Source organism: Crocodylus siamensis, chromosome 4 (assembly GCF_052110815.1).
Source record: "Crocodylus siamensis isolate JL-2025a chromosome 4, ASM5211081v1, whole genome shotgun sequence".
NCBI lineage: Eukaryota > Metazoa > Chordata > Crocodylia > Crocodylidae > Crocodylus > Crocodylus siamensis.
The window spans coordinates 176,817,572-176,833,031 of NC_143398.1; the positions used below are offsets into that span (position 1 = coordinate 176,817,572).

General features: G+C 43.6%; 1 protein-coding gene across 5 annotated transcripts in view; it reads right to left on the reverse strand.

Annotated features, from left to right (window-relative positions):
- Positions 1-15,125, reverse strand: part of SH3BP4 (SH3 domain binding protein 4) — a 121,502-nt gene extending 106,377 nt beyond the window's left edge. For 3 of the 5 annotated variants that reach the window (XM_090044987.1, XM_090044988.1, XM_090044989.1), the window contains exon 1: positions 14,545-14,859. The gene's annotated coding sequence lies outside the window, so the exon portion shown is untranslated. Of the gene's footprint in view, positions 1-14,016; positions 14,194-14,544; positions 14,860-15,047 lie in introns of those variants that run through there. The other 2 variants (XM_090044991.1, XM_090044990.1) reach the window with 2 other exon arrangements.
- Between the last annotated feature and the right edge of the window lie 335 nt (positions 15,126-15,460).

A 15,460-nucleotide genomic window follows, 5' to 3' on the forward strand; every position in this document is an offset into this window, starting at 1 on the left:
ACAAATGCAAAGTTAGGAACATGAATTTTAAACCAGATGATGGTTGCATTATAACCTAAGTTAGAGCTACAGAAAAGTCCTGAAAGTACAGACCACTGTTCTGGAGGGTTTTGTGGCTTAGGGTCTGAACTAGGATTCAGGAGAGCATGGGTTGTATTTCCTGTTGTGCCACAGTTCCTGTGCAATGCTAGAGATGAAATGGCATGTCCATCTCAGTTCAAATTCTCTGCTCATTATAAAACTCTCTCCCATCCTTTACCTGCCTTTGTATTTCAGCTGTAAGTTCTTTAAGGTGAGTCTGCCTCTTGCTATAAGTACATACAGTATTTACACCGAAGCATCAATTTTGCTAAGTTATAGCCTAGCATAAATAAATTATAATACAGTTGGGAAACTTGGCAGCAAAAGACTCGTCTACCTGCAGAAACACAAGAATGTTATCTTGGATGAATTGTTTAAAGTACTAGAGTTAAACTACATTATAGGCTCCAACATTGGAACATTCCTATTCAGAAATCAAATTTAAATTGTTTTAGCTTAATTCACTTTACTTTAAAAGTGAGCTAAACTGAATTAGGGTCATGTTAATCTCAAGTAAGTGCGTCCATAAGGCTTTAATTCAGTTTACTTGAACTATCTGAAAGTCACACCTTTAGCTAATTAGGATTAATTCCTTGAAGTGTCCCAATGTAGGCAACCCCTAACTGAACTGGAGCTCAAGCTAGTTTTCTTTCAGCAACCTATACTGTATTAGCCCCAGAAGGTTTGATACACGCAGCTGTCATACACTTCCTGTGACAAAAAGCATTTGTTAACATAAATAAAACTAGTACAGGCTCAAGGCTTTCTGTTTCTGCAGGGATTTACTATTCTAAGGAGGCAGCTCTAAAGAGAATTAAAGCCACACTCCCTGGGAGTTGAGTTTTGATCAATAATCTATTTCTAAGCAGAGTATTTTTTCCCAGAGGAAGATGAATAGCAACAGATAGGAAGCTGGAACCACAGTGTCACGGCTCAGGAATGCTCCTACCCTTGAGCATGGCTTGGCTAAATTCTAACTTCACCACTGCTCCCCATTCTCCTGTGTTGGGGCAACAGGAGTTCCTCCTCCCCCATTTCAACCCACCTCAACCACTGTGTTAGCAATGGAAGCAAGAAACAGAATTGTGATCAGAACCTTCAAGTTACTGTGAATGCCAATGCCACAGCTACGGGCTGGAAAATATTTAGCCAAATCAAAATAAAAAGGAAGATTTTGTAGCACTAGCCAATGACAGGCTTAAGTGCCCTATTTTAAAAGAGCAATGCTGTTCTCTTTTGAAATACTGATCGTTTTTGTTGCTGTGAAAACCAGTCTGCACAAGCTACTACATCATCATGGAAGAGCCTTACAAGGGTGATGCCAAAAATTGCTAAAAATATTTTAAACCTGAATCTATAAGCTGGCTAAAACCAGAGGCACTTGCTTAGTTAAGTCTGTGAGTGTGCTAGGAGTGTAGCTGGTCCGTAAAATATTTTCTGTATTACTTCTTAGCTGAACAAGCCGGGGCCCACTGACGTAAACTGTGCCATTCAAGTGCAAAGGCTCATTTTGTTCCCAAAGAAATCTCATCTATGCAGCAACTCCCACTGCTATTCAAATAAGGCCACACACAGATTGCTTTCCAGGTGATTCTTTCCCAAGCAATATTTCTTGAATCTTAAGTTTGATTTAAGATACACTGACTAAGTAATAGGGGGAGAAGGGAACCTCCTGATGTACATCTTTAGCGCTTTACTTGTTGCATTTCTCTATGCACATTCCATAGCCAATAAAACAAATTTCAAAATGAGCTAAATCTGGTGAGTGTGGTTGACTACATGACATTACATCCCAACATAATGACCATGTAGAGCAAGCAGAATTCCTGGTTACATTCAAAATATTTTTTGGATTCAGCTGGATCACATGTGTTTTCATTTTGTGGTACAGATATCCCCCTCTGAAAGTACTCTGAAGGATATACAGAGTTACCTTCAACAAAACAAGGGTGGTCTGAAACATGAATGAAATGGAAAGGAAAAAGACTGCAGAAAATGTAGCCCAGAGAATTCTACTACAGCAAGTTTCAACTTAAATTTTAAGATCAATTGACAAATCTTACTATCACCACAATCCACATTAACTCCCTAGTGCAGTTAAAGTGCAGACAATGGATGAGAAAAAATAATTGTATAGCCTCCAACCTATATTTTAACATGCATAGATTTGAGGTGGTAAAGACATTTTCCCCATTCCTCATCAGTATGTATATTAGCATGTTATAGATCCATGAGTCAGAATCATGAATAAAAGGAAGCAATACAATACGCAAGACAAGGAAGTCCTTCTACTAATAGATCTTAAGCAGTATATTCAGCAGGACTCAGGAACAACTGTGTCACATGTGACAGAAAGAAGACTTTAAATCATTTTTAACATTAGCTTAAATTTTTAGCACTCAGGTCCTGTAAGTTTGTTCCTTTAGTTTTAAAGACAAAAAAAGTTCTGTGTACCCTAAATATTCCTTGTTCTTACAATAGTAAGTGATTATTTCAAAGCAACAAAAAAAATTGCATACTATCATGAATTAACTCACTAAGTCAATAAAATGAAGTAGAAACAACAGTCCCTTAACATATACTCTCCCCCCTTGCAGAAGAGCATTCCCCTGAAACTCAGGCTCAATGCATGACTAGATTTCCACTGGGGTGGGGAGGAAAGTCTGAAAACACTGGCCAGCTAAACATTCACTCCCATCAATACAGATCACTCCTTACAAAAATTCTGTATTGTTTAAAAGTGAGTTTGTCTGCAATGGAAGCATTAAGAGATCTAGCCTGTTCACCAGTGCCATATACTATATCCAATTCCACTTGATTCAGGCCAGATCTCCAACAGATGTCTTTTGGCCCAGAGATAATCTATTATAAAGATTTGCAGGCCCTTCCCCAAAATGCCAAAAAGGCATTTCTCAGCAAGACAGAACAAAAACTGGAATGTTACACAGAAGCATTTGGGAGCTATTACTCTTAAGCTGATTGCACTCTCAGTGCTTGATACATCATCCTTAACTGTTGCCTCTTTTTGCTATGACCAATCAACCCCACACCATAAACATATTGATGCAAGTCAAAAACCACACCACAAAACAAAGGTATACCATATTATGTAACTGGGGGGAGGGGGAGGGGAGGAACCCCAGGCTTCTAAGTTTAACACAGCTTTTTTGCTTTTTAACCAAGCTTCTCCAAGCTTCCTGGTAAGGGGACATTTTCCAGTAAGTTTGGGAAAGGGGTGCTTGAAATGATCAAGGGCAGAACCATTTTGCCAACCCAAACCTTCTGTGAGTCTGAGCAAGTGAAAAAAAAAGAATTAAATGCATCAATAACTGTGTGGTTCTTTTTTTATTTTCCTACTAGTTTAAGTTTTTGGAGTGCACTCGCTTCAGGTTTTCCCAATAGCCATAATCACTTGATTCCATGAGCTGGGACTCAAAGAGAATGCACTAAATATCTTTACACTATAAAATAAGTCAAATTGGCAATACAATAATAAGAAGCTAGTTCAACCTTCACCTTCAAACAACTGCCAGCACTCCCTAATGATAGATACTGTTATCACTCTCTCTCTCCCCCCCATCCCCTAGATTTTTCTTTGTCCTCTGGCATGGCTGAACCAGTGGTATTTTTGCCATGTGGCTAGACCAAAAACTTGCAAGACCCGTCACTGAGAAGAGTGAAGCACAGCTGAAGATATTCAGCTTCTGCTGAGAAGAAAGTTAAAGATCCCATGAGGACACACTTGGGAAGGAGGAAAAAAACATCAAAGGTAAATCTACGTCCTCCAAGTTATTCCTTAACAAAAACAGGCTTTAATATGCCATGTTAGATGTGCTCTACCAATGAAGAGCACAGAGGCTGCTGAATCATCAAAATATTCAGTAAATACCGAAAGACAACAATTTGAGTAGGTAAAACAATTACATTAAAAATAATTCTACTGCTTGATATGCTGATCTTCGGATGTTTGAACACAGGGAGAAAAGGGGAAGGGGTTTAATAAGAGTTTGATACATGCAAAACTGAAAAAAGTACTAAATATCTTCTAGAATTACCAGAAGAAAGAGTTTCAGATCCTCAAAGCACTTTTTTATGTTTATTATTTATTGCCTCTAAATGAGCTCAGCCTGTAAGTTCACATTTCTGAATATTATAAATCCTGCATCATTGCTAATTAAATACAAGGTTGTCCTTGACATCAACCTATTAACCCTCTGGGTACCTCAGTCATGTATATCAGATTATGCTCTGTGTTGAATTCTGCAAGAGAAATCAGTCCCCCAAGGCAAGAGAGAGATAAGGGCAGCCCCCATGCTGTCCCCTGACATGGTTCAACTTATTATACCATCTAATGTTATTCTTTTAAATCATGTACAGGAGACATTGGAGCATCTTCTCATAGCAGCATTGAGAGCAACAGTGTTCGTCACCCCTTCCATGGATTAAAGAGACAATGCATCACCTCCGGCATCCTCCAGCAATGAAACCACAGCACCTGAATGGCTGGTGTATTAATAGGATTAGAACAGCAATTGTTTGTGCTATAACTGCAAGCAATAAGTAAGCAAATGGCATCCAGGAGCTAGCACAGTAACACCCTTATATACAAGATGCAGCTACAACATTATAGCTAGGGGATGCATTTGGGTGTCCCATCTAAAAATAAGCAAATATTTGAGCAAAACTAACATTTGAGCAGAAGTAACACATTTTAAATGGTTCTGCACTTTTTATAGTAAAACATGTCAGCCAATAATTAATGGGTAAACTGCATACGTTGTTCAATTAGCTGGCACGGGACACTGTAATAGCATCCCAAAACACTCCTGCAGGTTGAACCTAGAGAAATAATGCTGTCTAATGGACTGGGAAGCATACTGTATTAGGAGACAGGAACTTTAAACCCAGCTCTTCCACTTAACGTGTTGTGTGACCTTGAACAAGCTGCTTCACTCTCCTGTAACCATTTCCCTGTCCATTCATTTCTATCCAGGCAACTCTGCACCTTGATTCTTCAGGGCAAGAACCATCTTTATAATATAGTATTTAGTCACCCAATGTGATGAGGAAGTACCCAAATCAAAGATGTCAGTTAAATAGCCAACATCTGCTAGGTATCTTAGCCTCAAAGAGCTGCCATGCAACCTATGATGCTATTGCAGCAACCGCACAAAAAGCACTTTACTTGGGCAACATCTGTAGTGATTTTTTTTCTTTTCTTAGATAGCCATTAGTATGTTTTGGGGGCTGATCATGGCAGCTAGTTCATCACTAAAGTCAACAGCTACCCACAATGCTATTGTGAAAGATGCTAAGCTGAATGTGGGATCTCCAGAGCTAGAACTATAAGCACTACCATTTGAGTTGGAGAGACCAGACTACTTAGCTGAGCTTAAAACCTACTCCTATCCTGTAAGAGTTGGGCACAGAGAAGGAATGGTACCACACACCCACCAACTGGTTACTCTGTCAGGAGGATAAACAGTATTTTCTGAGAGATCACTGAAGGCAAAGAATGACAGCTGAACAGCAGCTACTGTACTTTTCTGTGTTGTATGAAGATTGAACAAGATTTCAGAAGAACCTTGAGAGCTCCTCACCATACTTTTAAACAGTACCCTAAACTTTTGATCAAAAGATATCCATGCTAGTGACAGAAGTTATACATAAACTGGTTTAACCCTGTAACAGAATAGAAGTTCTGTGCATATAAACCAGTTTCAACATGGCTGAAACTGGTTTAAAGATAAACCTGGTTGAATGTAGATTTAACTGACTTGGGTCAAACCAGTTTATGAAATTTCTGCCCCAAACCCCTTCCTGGTTCAAGTTAAATCACAGTCCCCCCGCATCCCAGAATGCTTTCCAGCTCTGGGCTGGGCTGTGCCATCTGCTCCAGCAAAGAAAGGTTGTGAGGAGTGGGGGACGGGGAAAGGTAGAGAGGGGAAGGGAGGCAGGGACTGCCCCACGGAGTCAAACCCCAGCTGGGGTCTGGGGCCAGAAAATGTTGTTAAACTTCCCTTCCCCCAAGTACAGAGCTGCCCTGCCAAAAATGAATAATAGCTACAACTGTGGACTACAAATCCCAGAGGCACGTGGAAGCATGAAGAGGAAGTGATCAACAAACCTGCAGAGTCCTGCTGCTGTAATACTGGACTGCAAATCCCAGACACCTCGGGAGCAGCAGGAAGAGGAAGTGAACATAGCCAGAGAGCCGTGCTCTAGTGCCCTGCAGCTTCTGGCCTGAGCCACTGCAGGCCTGTAGCTGTATTTCTCAACTTGTTTCTCAATTTAATCTCTGCAGCTTAAACTAACCTACAAAGACTGAACTGATTCTGCCTCCTGCTTTTTTACTATCTCTACATAGCACCAGAGTTTTGGCTTCAAGTGGGTCACTACTAAGGTTGTCTCCTGTTTACGAAGCTCAGATACTTTGAAAATGGGAAGGGGATAGGAAATGCCAAACATTAATAAAGGAGAATTTGATGCAGTATTATGAATGCCTCCATGTTTCTAGAGACAAGGATTTCTTTGGCTGATATCTTTTATTGGACCACCTGCAGAGTTGGGAAAGAAATGGACAGACTTTTGAATGCAAGAGAAAGTTTTAATTTCAAGGACAGCTGGCTTTCAAAACACAGGCCATAGCTACACGAGCAGCAGACTGCACAGTTGTTACTGCACATTCATTTTCTACTTGCATACCCAAGTATTAAATGACTGCACAGTAACTGGCATTACTACACAGTAGCATTCCTGCAGTGTTTTTTTTTTTGATGCTACTGTGCAATAGCAATGAACTACTCCACAGTAGCACTGCTTCACAGTTAATGCCCCCCAACACTACTGTGCAGTAGCAAGAAGCTACTGTGCAGCAATGTCTCGCGTATACATGGCAAATGAGTACCAAGTATGAATGCTACACAACTGGCAAAGCAGTTTTGAAAACCTGCCTGAAGATGCCTCCTAGCTCATGTTCATATTTTTACCAGCTTCCATAGCTACCTATGAAGCACTCTATATAGAAAACCAATTTCCTCAGCATATAAAAGTTGACATGCATTAATACACGTAATCAAAAGCGTCTTGCTATATTTAACATTTCCCTTTTCCCAAAAAATACAGTACCTTCATTAAAAAGCAGAGATTAGATAACCTTTGGCATAATATGTTATAAAATGATTACACACATTTCTTGGCATCATAATTGTATTTTTATAGTAGAAATCTGTTTGCAAGAGAAATATTTTTAATTTGCAAAGATTGTTATTCTATTAAAAAAAGTATCATGTTTTTTAAATTGGAGTCTCCTATTCCAAATCAGAACTTTTGCGCTGTACAGAAGTAGGCTGGAAAGCTACTCTGGTTGTCAGAATATTTCCTATACTGGAACAGACCATCAATTCTTCCAACCAGGTCCTTAACAAGAGCCATCACTTGATAGCTCCAAGGCTAGCAACCTATTCCTCCCTCCAATTATGAAATGCATGAAACAGGGAAGATTACTTTCTGTACTTTAAAAAAAGAGTAAAATTACACCAGGAACAACAAACTGAGTTTCCTCTTGGTCCTAGAGGCGGCAATATGGATTAAGCTCTGGGCTGTAAATTGGGAGACCAGAGCTCTGGCACTGGTATGCCCAGTGAACCTGGGGGAAGTCAATTCCCTTCTGTGCGTCAAGTCCATGGAATCTGTAAAATAAGTACCTAACCTCAAAACACTCTGGAAAGGAGATCTGCATTATTAAGTGCCAAAGAACCTATGCAAGGACTAGGTATTTTCATCACCTCATAAACTGCCTGAATTACATTGCTGCAAATGTTTTAGAGCAATGTTATTACCACCATGTGCTTTCCATATTGCTAAGTGCCAAGGCCCTGGTAAGGAAGAAGATAAAAACTAACAGCAGTACAAGATAATCAAACCCATTTTTAAAAACAATTCTGAAGCTAGTTTGTCAGTGGCATCCATACTAGCACATTCTGCATGCCAATCTAGACTAAGAGAAATCCTTCTGTTAGTTTTAGATACAATGGCATTCATTTTTATCTTCCCTCAAACAAGTTCTCTTTTTAGTCTAAATAATTCCAGTTTTGTTCCCTCTATACAGTATGTACTCAAGGCATGCCCCCAAGCCTGCTATTTGCTTTCCCACAAGCCTTCTCCATCACATAGGTTTTATAATGCAAGGTGGCCTATACCAAACACAACATTCAGATTCTGGTCTTGCCATTGGGTTTACAGGAAACTGGCAAACTGCCTTATTTCCTATTCCAGACATAGTGTGTTTGCTTTAACAATTATGCTTTGGGCAAAAGTCCTTAGTGAATTATCCAGGGTTAATTTTAGATTTTTAACATGAGCAGACCAGAAGATTTTTCTATCAGTCCAGGTATACTAGTTCAGACAGCAGGGGCCAACTTTTCAGCTGGCATGCCATAAATTAGCCCCACACCCTCCCCAAGTGCCACTCTGATCCCCTTTTCCTGTCCAAGATACTGCTGTGTTTTCCATGCCCTGCCCAATCTGATGGCCCTCTTAGGATAGATTCAGTACATGGCAAAACCCACAAAATACACAGTTATCCTAACCAGGTGTGAACTGCCATATCCTTACCAACTCCCCTGGAACTCCAATCCGCACAGGCTGATTTGACCCAAGACTTTACCCCCTTCCAGGACAGTGTTCTTTATTTTTTTTAAGTGACAATTCAAACTATTTATCATGTTTGCCTTTTAGACTATCTCCAAACTATGAGGAGACAGACCAGGCTGAAGCAGCCATCGCATTCTCTTTAGACCTAGGGCAGTAGTTCTTTACCCCCCCCCTTTTTTTTTTTTTATGGTGCCACCCCTTCATAACTTGTGAATTGAATGGTACCCAGTTGCAAAAAACGATGTATATATTACAACATTACCTCCTTGCAGAGGGGCTGGGCAGTGTGGGGGAAGATTGTTCAGGCAGGGACAAGCCTGTGTTTATCTACTTCACTTATCTCCTCATACCTCACATCACCCTTAAAAGGATCTGGTAGCACCCCAGGGCACCCTGGTTGAGTGTCACTGATACAGGGTCTAAAGTTAATCTTAGTTTTTCAATCTGTCACTAAGCAACTTCACCAACGTACAGTAATGGCAAGATCTGGAAGTGGCTGCCCGCCAGTGGTACAGCTTGCTATCCCAAAATTCACACCAAATGTATAAGGAGAGCCTCCAACAGCAAGAAACAAGCTCAATAATACAGGCTTACAGGGTGAGGTGCCCAAGAGAGCACACTAAAAACACAGGGGATGAGTGCCTCAACCACTGTAAATCAGGGCAGCGGGCCCAAAAAGCCCATGGATCTCTACACTAATTTATACTGAAAATCTGACCCTCCATTAACAGCCTGCAAACAAGGCATTTCTACACAAGTGACGCTTCCAGCACGTGACCGATCCCTTTAGCGTGTCAGAACTTTGCTCATTAAAAGTCAGAGAGCTTTGCTGTTTAGTTCACAGAGGCCAGGTTTTCACCTAGGCTACCTTTCTTGGTAGGCATTTAAATTTAAACACCTTATTGAACTGGGTCACGTGTGCACACCTGCACTCACAGAAGTCCCTGCGCTGGCAGGGATCATGCCACACAGAGGGAAGTTATGACGAGAATCCAAAACTAAGGATACCTTTTCACCACACCAATTTGAAGTCCCCTGTTAACATGTACTCACCATAAGAAAGACAAACAAAGAAGTGGAAGGTGGAAATAAAATATCTTGCATCTCAGCAATGGTCAAATAGTTGGCAGCAAAGGGTAACAGATAAGTTTTGTAAACTTAGATTTTTTGAGATGGGTGCTTTTGAGAAATATTTAGTTTACCTTATTATTGCCTCAAACTGGTTAGCCCAACACTGCTGAGAGACAGTAAAGTAAGTACCTCAGCAAGAAACTGCATTTAAATCAGCCCAGGGATATCATGCACGCCCTGTTTTCCTAGACATACAATCTATTCTCAGTCTCTTGCTTGAGGGCTTGACTGAAGGGGATTCAAAAGGTACATTTTATGTTTCCTAAGGAAAAAGAAGTCATTGCAAGACCAGGTCCTAACGAGGCATTTGGCAGCGAAGATATCTTTAAGGTAATACCTGCTCTGCCTTTTGAACATGTACAGCAACAGCCAAAGGAGGGCAGTTTAGCCCAAAGGAAGTCTGGCTTAACATGCCAGCATAGGAAACACTGCATACAGGAACTTGCAGATCAATTTTTCCTTGTCATAGACACTCTTCTTGGTGAAGAACTCTCTCTGCAGAGTTTAAGTAGCAATGGTAACAACAGTTTACTAATCTGAGCATCTGGTCTTGGAATCATGTTATCATATTTTTCTCCTATAGCTGAGGGAGGATCAGAAAGATCCCTCTTGCACAGAAGAAGGTAGGAGATCTCTGGAACAAGCATGTGTATCACAGCCATGATGAGTAGGCGTAAGAAAGTGTACAAAGGCCCACAGCCAGATTACTGTGAACCATTTGTACTTGGGGTTGCTTATATCACTTCTGTATTTATGACCTACTCCCACACCTGCTTGTATCAACGGAAGAATTTTAGCTAATTTAAACGGACTTTGGCTCAGACAGTTAAAGAGGCAAAAACCATATCTATTTTTAGGGGTGTACCCTTATATACTGGTTGGCCATCAGATCAGCACTGGTAAAAGGAAAAATTATGTTATCGGCTATCGGCTTTTATTGGTCGTTGTAGCTGATAATTATGGCTGCATGGCCGGAGCACCCTCACGTGCATAAGCCAGTACCCCACCGCAGGACTGAGCCTGCAGGCTACAGGTCTCAGTGAGTAGCAGAAGTGGGAGAGGGTGTCAGGGAGCAGTCACAGGGCACTGTACTCAGCAACAAAGAGATCGTTAGGACTCCTGCTACTGCTGCTACTGCCATAGCAACACCATCTGCGCAGCAGAGGCCTGAGCGCCAGGGCTGCCACGGAGACATTGGGTAAGGCATCGCACAAGGGACATTCTGCTTCACTGGGTACTGGGTGCCTTTGCAGAAATGCCTTCTCCTCGGTGGCCGCGGGAGCTTGGCTGTGTGGGGCCCACCAGCAGTGAGGCAGCAGCACGTTCTGGGGCTCCAAACGTGCCCGGTGCCACTGTCCATGGGAGGATCTGCCCTGCCCTGCCCACCCGGAACAGCAGCACAGGCTGCACAGGAGCAGGGAGGACCCGTGGGCGAGGAGGCAACATGCACTAGAATAAGGCAGACACTGCCTTCCTCATTCAGGGCTGGAGCAGGCAGGATGCACGCTTGCATATGTGTGTTATAAATGCAAAACAAACAACAAAAAAGGTTTATTTATATCAGTAGTTTAAAATGCCTTGCACTATTACTAAATATAGGTTATCAGATTGGCATTGGTCGATATGGTTGGTTAATCATCAGCCAAGAAAATCCTCATCCATGCACCCCTATTTTACTTGTCTATGAAATAACTGCTGTTATGCTGAATAAATAATTATGATACACACTAACACCTAGTCTCTCCATGGTATATCCTTAATACCAATGACTTGTCTATTTAATATGCAGAATTCCTCCCAGATGGAAGAGACAACCGCCAGTAATACAATAAAAACCTACTAGGCATACTCTCTCCATCAGGCCCCTCCTCTAGCCCAGCAACAGATAGGAGGCTTGCAACATGCCCCACAAGGTCAACAGTGTCAGGCTCTGATAGAGACTTGCAGCAGCTTTCTCTTTGTCAGTGTTTCTATGGTTTGCTCTGAGCCTTGAATAGAAAGTGCCCACTGTTTGCAACAAGAGTGCCCGGCAAGTCAGTGAAAAGTACAGACTGCTCTAGAGAGGTCACTGAGAAGCAAGAAGAGATCCTCTGGGAGTTGAAGAAGACGGGACACTCCTCTCTAAAAGGAGGCTGGTTTATAAAGTCTCTCAGCCAGGACTCTCCAGAGGGATTTCAAGCCCATTATATTGATGCACAAAAATGAAGAGTAGCAAAACAATAAGCCGTCAAATTCGGGGAAACAAAAACAAAACAACATAAACGCAGTATCTTTAAGCCATTTTTGAAGTTTCCCTGGTCTAGGAGCAGGCAACAAAGCCAAGCTAATATCAAAACACACTCCAATCCTTCTGAGAAGTCTGGTTTGGATGGCTCTGCTAGCATCATCCTACAAACTAGCAAAAATTTCTTAAGTGTCAACTGCCCTAATGTTAAATCTCTTGCTACCCCCATAGCTATATACCTGATGTTCCACATCCCAAAGCAATGCTGGTCCTGTAGGAACTACAAACATTAATGCTTCAATGCCCAACCCATCAGAAAGAAATGCAAAACTCTACTACTCTTGGATCAGAGATTATACCTTTTATTAGGCCAACTAAGGAGTTGCAAAAAAATTATCTTTTTCTGCAAGCTTCCAGGCTCACACGACCTCTCTCAGGCTCAGGGATAAAATTAAAGATGGTAAAAAGTCCCCTATAAGGAAAAAGAAAGTCCCGTCCTCCACCTATCACAAGCTCTTGAAAAGCAACTGCCCGGCAACAAAAGTATTGAATATGCATAACGCTTTATCTAAAAACCCAAAACATCAGGAATCAGTCAGGATACTAAACCACTATGCAAACAAACATAAAAACAGATTTGCCCCATCAGTCCTAGGCTCAAAATATTGACTGTAAAAGTTAGCTGTAAAACAGTTAACAGCTACAAACATCAACATTGTTTTTGAAGCAACCCCAGCACAGTGAATTTTGGAAAGCACCATGGTGTCATCTTTGTTATTCAAGAGTGACAACCTGACAAAGATTCCCTCCAGTATCTGACCAGTAACAAAAAATATCCCAATTAGTCACAAGCAGAATATGGTTAAGGGCCTGGCAAGAATGGTCTTAGTAGCTTTCTGAGCTCTTTGATGGGATGCATGCCCACAGGGCAGTGGTTCCCAATCTGTGGTACAGGTACCACCAGTGGTACGCAGACAACCTGTCAGTGGTACACATTAACAGATTTATTATAATTACTTTATATGACAAAAAATTGCTGGTGGCACTTAAGGTTGTATCATTTTACATTGGCAGTGGACAATCTGTCAGAGTTTGGGAACTGCTGCCATAGGGTCAGTTGGAAGTAGTCCTACTAAATGCTGTGGCAACAATACAGGTATCTTAACACATGGACAATATTAAGAAGTATCAGAGCAGGCTTTAAAAGGCACGTTATTTTAGATGCCCTGAACTTCCTTAGTCTGCCCAGAAACACAGAAATAACTTTGGGGGTCTTTACTCTATGCAAACTTTTTATTACAGGAGCACCTAGAAACCCCAACTAAGTGTTGTGCCTGCAAAAGGCTGTGCCTGTAACTATAAGCTCATAGTCCAAATACACACAGGAAAAAGAGGCTGAGGGAGGTGAAGCGATCTGTCCAAGATTACACAGAAGATCAGGAGCAGAGCCAGGAATAAGATCTGGTTCTCTCAAGTCCCAGTCTACTTACTGCCTCTCACTGCCTGTTTATGCTCATAGGTATTTTTAAGGAGTACCAAAGATTACCGCAATGTGAATTTTGAGGGACCTCTCTCTATACTAGCTTTTACAATGTGTGCCAACTGCAGTACCCCATTAAAAATACAGCTTCGAACTATGGAAATAAAGAAGCAGCAAAGCAGTCACCACAGGCATCATGCACTTCACACAGCAAGCCCTTTTGCAGAGATAAGTTTCCTGGTAACTTGCTGTCATTTTTCACTGATAAGCAAGAGGACAGGCATCTGGCATCCCCACTTTGCTGGCTGGCGGTTACAGTGGTTTAAGATTTCATCTGTGATGCACAAGTCCTGAGCCCTTCTAAAACACCCTGCTATATCCCCCAGCATCAGAGAGACCTTTCTGCTCAGCCCCTGTCCCTTTCCCGGTGGCCTTTAACAAGCACCTTTTCCTTCCTTGCAGCCTCCGTCTCTCGCCACAGGCAGCTTGGCAAGATGGACCAAGGGTCTGCCCGGGTCCCAGTGAACATTTTGGATGGGGACGTCAAAGGGGCTGCTTTGCAGAGGTGCAAGAAGAGCACAACGGACTTGGGGGTCTTGTCTTTTGTTTGAGGGAGGCAGAACCCGTTTTCATGCGAGTCATTTCTTCCCTTCTCCATTTCTCTCTCTCCCTCCTCTTATTCCTCTTCTCTCTTCTTCCCCCTTCACCACCTCTCTTTTCTTCTTCTCTCTCCCCCTCTCTCTTTTGCCTCTTCTCCCTCCACCCCTCTCTCTCTTTTTTTCCAGTCTCTCTCCCCCCGGGCAGACACGTGCGCCAGGCCCCCTGCAGCACGCAAGTGCCCGGCTCAGCGGCTCGCCACGCGGGACGTTTCCAAGCTCCCCGCACCGGTCCGTCCGCCCGCCCGGCCCCGCATCAGCTCCCGAGTTGTCCGGGCCGGGCCGGGCCGGGCAGGGCAGGGCTGCCCCGCTCTTACCTCAGCGGCTGCTCCGGGCGGGTCTCAGCGGCACAAGCGCCGGAGCCGGGGCGCCCCCAGCCCGGGCCGGGCCGAGCGGCGGGCAGCGAGCGCCTCCCGGGGCCGGGGCCGGGGCCGGGGCCGGGAGGCGGCGGCGGAGCGAGCGTTGCCGGCAGCGCAGCCGAGCGCTGATGTCACGGGCGGGGGGAGCCGGAGCCGGAGCCGGGCGGCAGCAGGAGGAGGAGGAGGAGGGAGGGGCCGCGCTGTCCGCCCGTCCGTCCCGCCCCGCCCCGCGAGGAAGGGGCCGGAGCGGGCGGACGCCCCCCGCCACAGCGCCCGCCTCGGGCTTCCCAGCGCCCCCGTCTGTCTGCACCGCCGCCCCCATGCTCCCGCTCCTGCCACCAGTCACACCACACCAAGTTTCCGGCCAAAAAAAAAAAAAGTTTCACGGGGGGGGGTAGTTTCTTACAGTGTGGGGAGGGGGAGAAAAAAAGACTCCTACCCCGACAACCACGAAAACCTACTTTTCTCCCAAGTGGTAAAATCTGCACAGCTTCAGGGGTTAAGAGCTCCGAGTCCCGCCTCAGGACCTGGCCTGGCGCCCGGCCCTTGGGCAGGCCGGTAACCGCTCGCTCCCCGCGGGCCCGCCCGAAAGGGTCGTGGCGAGGCTTGTCGGGACAGCTGCTCTTCCACGAGTTTATTAGTAACAGGCGGATTTCATCAGTGCGTGTCCATGGCAAATATTTACATTGCACAGGTCCCTCAGTGACGAGGGTTATGGCGAGCACCTGGGGTAGTAACAAAAAATAAAAGATGGCATTCAAAGGAGATCTGGGGTGGTTACATTCGTTCTGCTTTCTTAATAGGATCCTTTCTGGCATTTTAACTTTGCTTACAGATACGACTTCAGATGCACCTGGGCAGTGGAGAGGAGCAC